Raw genomic sequence first — 8,316 nt, forward strand, 5'->3', positions numbered from 1 at the left:
GACAATACAGGATGTTAGCTACCCAGTAAATTAACTATCAATAGCTGATGAGCCCGAGGACATTTTCAATTCTCTGACTTAAAGGATTTGAAACCTGTTGCCCGGCTCCTTTCCCTCTTGCCTAATCAGAAAGCATGGCCTTTGCTCTCCATGAATCCCCTGGTAGCACTTTCCAGCTAAGATCACTCTTTTGTCTTCGTGACCCCCACCAAATCACTGAGGCCCCTTGCCACCATCATGGCTGCCGTCATCACCACACACACCCCACTCCGGTGGTCCCCCCCAGAATGCAGAGGGAAACGTCAGCAAAGGAGGAATCATTCTCAATCATTAGGAGTGGAGCCCCTGACATAACTTGTTGATATGTCTGGATTTTTACTAACAACATCACCTAGTAGAAGGGACACCTAATTCCAAATCTTCAAAGCTGACCAACAAGAGCAATGTCATATTTATCTATGCCCAAGTTCTTGAAGGAGAAAGCAGAACTGAGATGTCTTTATTATCTCATTACATGTAATGTGGCGATTTATTTTTCCATGTATTAATTTTTAGATGAGAAAGAAAACTCCGAGAAGTAATTTGCCCCAATTCACAGAGCAAGGGAGAGACAGAACAGAGATTTGAATCAAACATGCAACCCTAAGGCCTTGAGATTGAGTTGCCTTGAGAGAGAACTCCTCCAATTCACCCCTTACCACCTTGATTTGCTTATGGATGACATTCCAAGCTGGACATTCCCTCCCTGAACCTTGAATAGACTTCTGAATATTCTACTTATCACATGCCATGACCTTAGTTCCCGAAAAAAAAAAAAAAGGTATCATGAAAAGGCCACTGCAGGGGCAGTTGGTTATGCATCCTACTTCGGCTCAGGTCATGATCTCATGGTTCATGAGTTCATGCCCCACATCGGACCATCCAGGCACAGAGCCTGGAGCCTGCTTCAGATTTGGAGTTTCTCTCTCTCTCTGCCCCTCCCCCATTTGTGCTCCGTCTCTCTCTCTCAAAAATAAACAAACATTTAAATGAAAATTTTTTGATGAAATACAGCCAGATCAACACTAAACCATCCTGCACACCTAGAAAACTGATCTGAGGTTAACACAACAGTCTGCACCACCTGAACCACAGAACTCAGCAGGTACACGGCGTGGAGAGGTGAACTGGGGGAGAGAGAAGCCACATAGGGCAAGGAGCCACTTTTGTGTGCGGAGAGAGGATGGAGACGGGGGGGAGAATATGGGAAAAGCACCCCCCCAAAAGCAGCTGGAGAGAAAGTGGAAAAGTGGAAACACCCACAGGGACTGAACTAAAAAGGGAGAAAGGAGAAAGGAGAGGGTTTAAATTCCCTTAAGAGTATAAACAGGGGGAGCAGAGGCTGAAACTCCGCAGCTCCATGCCTGGCGGCGTTCGGGTGGGAAGGGCGAATCCCCAGGAGCAGAGTGGGGCCCGGGGGGCTTCGGGCCACACGGGAGAGGCGGTTCCCCCGCTGGGAGGACAGCTGGTAGAGGCGGCGTGGCCCCTGCACAGGCAAAGACCCCGGCGGACCCGGGAGAACAGCCACATTCGCTGGTGCTGGAACAAGGTCGCTGGGGGCGGAGCCCGGTGCCAGATGCGTGTTGTGATTTTCCATAATCCCTGAAACGCCGCTGCTACACGATCGCGCGAACTTTCTCTGGGGCGGGCTGGCCCCCGGCTGCAGTATCTGGGCATCGGCAGCAGCAACCAGCAAACGTTCCTGGGTGCAGCCGGCACCCGGCCACCGCTCGGTGAGACCCTCCCGCAGAGGAGCAGAACGGGTCAAAGCCGCAGTCCCTCAGAAGTAAGGGGTCGGGAAAAACAGCCGCATCTGAGATACAACTCAGGAGGGAGGTGCTGCCTGGGGCTCGGTTGCAGATGGTGTAAAAGCGGGGAGTGGACGGAAGCCGAAGACAAAGGACAGGTGCACGATTGCTAAACTAATCCCGGAGAAGGGAGTTCCATACTAGAGACCAGGTATCTGGGCGACACCATTTTCACCACTCCCGCGCATGCGCATACGTACCTACAAGCGGCACAACCTACCCCAGTAAGCTAAGCAGCGCCATCTAGTGGAGAACGGAGCCGTTACACTAAGCCCCGCCACCTGGGCCAACCTCGCTCTTCAGGAACACAAGTTCCTCCGCCTGCTTACTTTATGGACTATAAAGTGCTTCATAGTTTGACTTCTGGGGGAAATTGAAGTAATTTCAGTTGTATTTCGGTATGTTCGCCGGTCCATCTATTCAATTTTCTTTTTTCTTCTTCTTTTCTCTTTTTCGTTTCTTTTTTCTTGAATACAGAAAGAGAAAAATTTTTATTATTTTCATTTTTATTAAAAATATTTTTCTTGAATTTTTTTCTACCATATTTTTTACTTTTGTGTAAATTTTTTTCAAATTCTATTTTACTTCCATCATTTCATTTTATTCTACTTCACTGCATTCATTTTTTCAAATTTTCAAAAGATTTCCTTTTTTTTCTTTTTGTTTTTTTTATTCCCCTTTTTTCTCTAATCTATCAAATCCCTTTCAACACCCAGACCAAAACACACCTAAGATCTAGCATCATTTACTCTATTGTGTGTGTGTGTGTCTGTGTGTGTTTAATTTTTTAAATTTTAATATTTTTTAATTTAATTTTTTAATTTTAATTTTTTTACCTCATTAATTCCTTTCCTCCCTTCAAAATGACAAAATGAAGGAATTCACCCCCCAAAAAAGAGCAGAAAGAAACGACAGCCAGGGACCTAACCAATAGATACAAGCAAGATGTCTGAACCAGAATTTAGGATCATGATAATAAGAATACTAGCTGGAGTCGGAAATAGATTTGAAACCCTTTCTGTGGAGATAAAAAAGTAAAAACTAGTCCAGATGAAATAAAAAATGCTATAACTGAGCTGCAATATTGAATGGATGCCATGGCAGCAAGGATGAATGAGGCAGAGCAGAGAATCAATGTTATAAAGGACAAACTTATGGAGAATAATTAAGCAGAAAAAAAAAGAGGGAGACTAAGGCATAAAAGCACAATTTAAGAATTAGAGAAATCAGTGACTCATTAAAAAGGAACATCAGAATCATAGGGGTCCCAGAAGAGGAAGAGAGAGAAATAGGGGTAGAAGGGTTATGTGAGCAAATCATAGCAGAAAACTTATCTAACCTGGGGAAAGACACAGACATCAAAATCCAGGAAGCACAGAGGACTCCCATTAGATTCAACAAAAACCGACCATCAACAAGGCATCTCATAGTCAAATTCACAAAATACTCAGGCAAGGAGAGAATCATGAAAGCACAAAGGGAAAAGTCCTTAACCTACAAGGGAAGACAGATCAGGTTTGCAGCAGACTTATCCACAGAAACTTGGCAGGCCAGAAAGGAGTGGCAGGATATATTCAATGTGCTGAATCAGAAAAATATGCAGCCAAGAATTCTTTACCCAGAAAGGCTGTCATTCAAAATAGAAGGAGAGATGAAAAGTTTCCCAGACAAAAAAAATTAAAGGAGTTTGTAACCACTAAACCAACCCTGCAAGAGATTTTAAGGGGGACTCTCTGAGGGAAGAAAAGACAAAAACAAAAAACAAAAAACAAAAAACAAAAAACAAAAAAACAAATAAATAAAGACCAAAAGCAACAAAGACTAGAAAGGACCATAGAACACTACCAGAATCTCCAACTCTACAAGCAACATAATGGCAATAAATTCATATCTTTCTGTACTCACTCTAAATGTCAATGGACTCAACACTCCAATCAAAAGACATAGGGTAACAGAACGGATAAGAAAACAAGATCCATCTATGTGCTGTTTACAAGAGACCCACTTTAGACCTAAAGACACCTTCAGATTGAAAGGAAGCAGGTGGAGAACCAACTATCATGCTAATGGTCAACAAAAGAAAGCCGGAGTAGCCATACTTCTATCAGACAATCTAGACTTTAAAATAAAGACTGTATCAAGAGATGAAGAAGGACATTATATCATAATCAAAGGGTCTGTCCACCGAGAAGACTTAACAATTGTAAACAGTCATGCACCAAATGTGATAGCATCCAAATATATAAATCAATTAATCACAAACATAAAGAAACTCATTGATAATAATACCATAATAGTAGAGAAGTTCAACACCACACAGCAATGGACAGATCATCTAATCAAAACATCAACAGGGAAACAGTGGTTTTAAATGACACACTGGACCAGATGGACTTAACAGATATATTCAGAACATTTCATCCTAAAGCAGCAGAGTATACATTCTTCTCCAGTGCACATGGAACGTTCTCCAGAATAGACCACATACTGGGACACAAATCAGCCCTCAACAAGTACAAAAGATAGAGATAATACAGTGCATATTTTCAGACCGCAATGCTATGAAACTCAAAATCAACCACAAGAAAAAAAATGGAAAGGTAACAAATATTTGGAGACTGAAGAACATCCTACTAAAGTATGAATGGGCTAACCAAGAAGTTAAAGAGGAAATTAAAAAGTACATGGAAGCCAATGAATATAACACCACAGCCCAAAACCTCTGGGACGCAGTAAATGTGGTCATAAGAGGAAAATATATAGCAATCCAGACCTTCGTAAAGAAGGAAGAAAGGTCTCAGATACACAACCTAACCTTACACCTTAAAGAGATGGAAAAATAACAGCAAATAAAGCCCCAAACCAGCAGAAGACAGGAAATAATAAAGATTAGAGCAGAAATCAATGTTATCAAAACCAAAATAACTGTAGAACACATCAATGAAACCAGAAGCTGGTTCTTTGAAAGGATTAACAGAATTGATAAACCACTAGCCAGTTTGATCAAAAAGAAAAAGCAAAGGACCCATATAAATAAAATCAAGAATGAAAGAGGAGAGATCACAACCAACACTGCAGAAATAAAAACAATAATAACAGAATATTAGGAGCAATCATACACCAATAAAATGCGCAATCTGGAAGAAATGGAAAAATTCCTAGACACATGTACACTATCAAAACTGAAACAGGAAGAAATAGAAAATTTGAACAGACCCATAACCAGTAAAGAAATCGAATTAGTAATCAAAAATCTCCCAAAAAACAAGAGTCCAGCACCAGATGGCTTTCCAGGGGAATTCTCCCAAACATTTAAGGAAGAGTTAACACCTACTCTCTTGAAGCTGTTCCCAAAAATAGAAATGGAAGGAAAACTTCCAAACTCTTTCTATGAGGCCAGCATTACCTTGGTTCCAAAACCATACAGAAACCCCACTAAAAAGGAGAACAATAGACCGATTTCCCTGATGAACATGGATGCAAAAATCCTCAACAAGATATTAGCCAACCGGATCCAACAATACATTAAAAAAATTATTCACCACGACCAAGTGGGATTTATACCTGGGATGCAGGGCTGGTTCAATAGCCGCAAAACAATTAACGTGATTCATCACATCGATAAAAGAAAGGACAAGAACCATATGATCCTCTCAATAGATGCAGAGAAGGCATTTGACAAAATACAGCATCTTTTCTTGATAAAAACCCTCCAGAAAGTAGGGATGGAAGGATCATACGTCGAGATCATAAAAGCCATAGATGAAAGACCCAATGCTAATATCATCCTCAATGGGAAAAAACTGAAAGCTTTCCCCCTGAGGTCAGGAACAAGACAGGGATGTCGACCCTCGCCACTGTTATTCAACATAGTATTGGAAGTCTTAGCCTCTGCAATCAGACAACACAAAGAAATAAAATGTATCCAAATCGTCCAGGAGGAGATCAAACTTTCACTTTTGGCAAATGACATGATACTCTATACGGAAAACCCAAAAGATTCCGCCAAAAAACTGCTAGAACTGATTCATGAATTCAGCAAAGTTGCAAAATGTAAAATCAATGCACAGAAATTGGTTGCATTCCTATACACCAACAATGAAGCAACAGAAAGAGAAATCAAGGAATCCATCCCATTTACAATTGTGCCAAAAACCATAAAATACCCAGGAATAAATCTAACCAAAGAGGTGAAAAATCTATACACTGAAAACTATAGAAAGCTTATGAAAGACATTGAAGACAACACCAAAAAATGGAAAAAGATTCCATGCTCCTGGATAGGAAGAACAAATATTGTTAAAATGTCAATACTATCCAAAGCAATCTACATATTCAATGCAATTCCTATCAAAATAATACCAGCATTCTTCAGAGAGCTAGAACAAACAATCCTAAAATTTGTATGGAACCAGAAAAGACCCTGAATAGCCAAAGCAATCTTGAAAAAGAAAACCAAAGCAGGAGGCATCACAATCCCGGACTTCAAGCTGTATTACAAAACTGTGATCATCAAGAGAGTACGGTACTGGCGCAAAAACAGACATTCAGATTAATGGAACAGAATAGAGAACCCAGAAATGGACCCACAAACGTATGACCAACTAATCTTGGACAAAGCAGGAAAGAATATCCAATGGAATAAAGACAATCTCTTCAGCAAGTGATGCTGGGGAAATGGACATGCAGAAAAATGAACCTGGACCACTTTCTTACACCAGACACAAAAATAAACTCAAAATGGATGAAAGACCTCAACGTAAGACAGGAAGCCATCAAAATCCTCAAGGAGAAAGCAGCCAAAACCCCTTTGACCTTAGCCGCAGCAACTTCTTACTCAACATGTCTCCAGAGGCAAGGGAAACAAAAGCAAAAATGAACTATTGGGACCTCATCAAAATAAATAGCTTCTGCACAGCAAAGGAAACAATCAGCAAAACTAAAAGGCAACCAATGGAAATGGAGAAGTTATCTGCAAACAACATATCAGATAAACGGTTAGTATCCAAAATTTATCCGAGGATTTATCCAAGGGATACAGGTATGCTGTTTCAAAGGGACACATGCACCCCCATGTTTATAGCAGCACTATCAACAATAACCAAAGTGTGGAAAGAGCCCAAATGTCCATCGATGGATGAATGGATAAAGAAAATGTGGTATATGTATACAATGGAATATTACGCAGCAATGAAAAAGAATGAAATCTTGCCATTTGCAACTATGTGGATGGAACTGGAGGGTATTACGCTAAGTGAAACTAGTCAAAGACAAATATTGTATGTCTTCACTCATATGAGGACTTTAAGACACAGAAATGAACATAAGGGAAGGGAAACAAAAATAATAGAAAAACAGGGAGGGGGACAAAATAGAAGAGACTTAAATATGGAGAACAAACAGAGGGTTGCTGGAGGGGTTGTGGGAGGGGCTGGGCTAGGTGGGTAAGCATTAAGGAATCTACTCCTGAAATCATTGTTGCACTATATGCTAACTAATTTGGATGTAAATTTTAAAAATTAAATAAATAAATAAAACATTAAAATTAAAAATAAATAAATAAAATTTTAAAAAGTAAAAAAAAAAAAAAAAATTAAGAAATAAAAGGCCACTGCAAGTGAATCATTTTAAACAGGAATCGAAATGTCATAGTAAATAGTTGGGGGAGGTAAGAATTTAGGTTTTACCAAGAGGTAGATTTGAGAAATAAAACCAGAAATTAGAAAAATAAATTTCTTAGCCTTGTATTTAACCAAATTTTATTATAATTGTAACTATGTACTAACAAGAATTGCCTAGTTATCTGACCATTTATAAAAGAGCAAGCTAGAACATCTTCCACCTCATTCGTTCTCCTAACATTTTTTACTTCATGTTTGACTTCTAAAGCAAAATTACAAGACTGGTCATTTTGCAAAAATTTCCAAAGTTTTCATTGATTTTACCAAGTAACTCTTTTTTTCTTAATTTTTTAATGTTTATCTATCTTTCCAAGAAAGAGAAACAGACAGAGCACGCGTGGGGGAGGGGGCAGAGAGAGAGGGAGACAAAATCTGAAGCAGACTCCAGACTCTAAGCTGTCAGCATAGAGCCTGATGCGGGGCTAGAACCCACGAACTGCAAGACCATGACCTGATCCGAAGTCAGACACTTAACCGACTAAACCACCCAGACGCCCCTATCTTTTTTTTAATTTTTTACCATGTAACTCTTAATTCTTTGGCATTTAAATCATTCCCTTTTGAAACTCCTGTCTTGTCATTATGCTTGTGAGTTACCTCTATTTTAATCTCAAATTGTTTTAGCTGACATAACTCTGCTAGATTTGCCAATGGCTTAGCAGTTCTCCCATATTGTCTTTATCAACTACATAAAGTCCTTCTTATTTTGAAGGTTCTGTCACTTCACTTGCTGTTACATATTTTGCATTTGTCTGGTATGCGATATCAGATGATCATTAGCGACTGAC

The sequence above is a fragment of the Panthera uncia genome, chromosome F1, assembly GCF_023721935.1.
Source record: "Panthera uncia isolate 11264 chromosome F1, Puncia_PCG_1.0, whole genome shotgun sequence".
Lineage (NCBI taxonomy): Eukaryota > Metazoa > Chordata > Mammalia > Carnivora > Felidae > Panthera > Panthera uncia.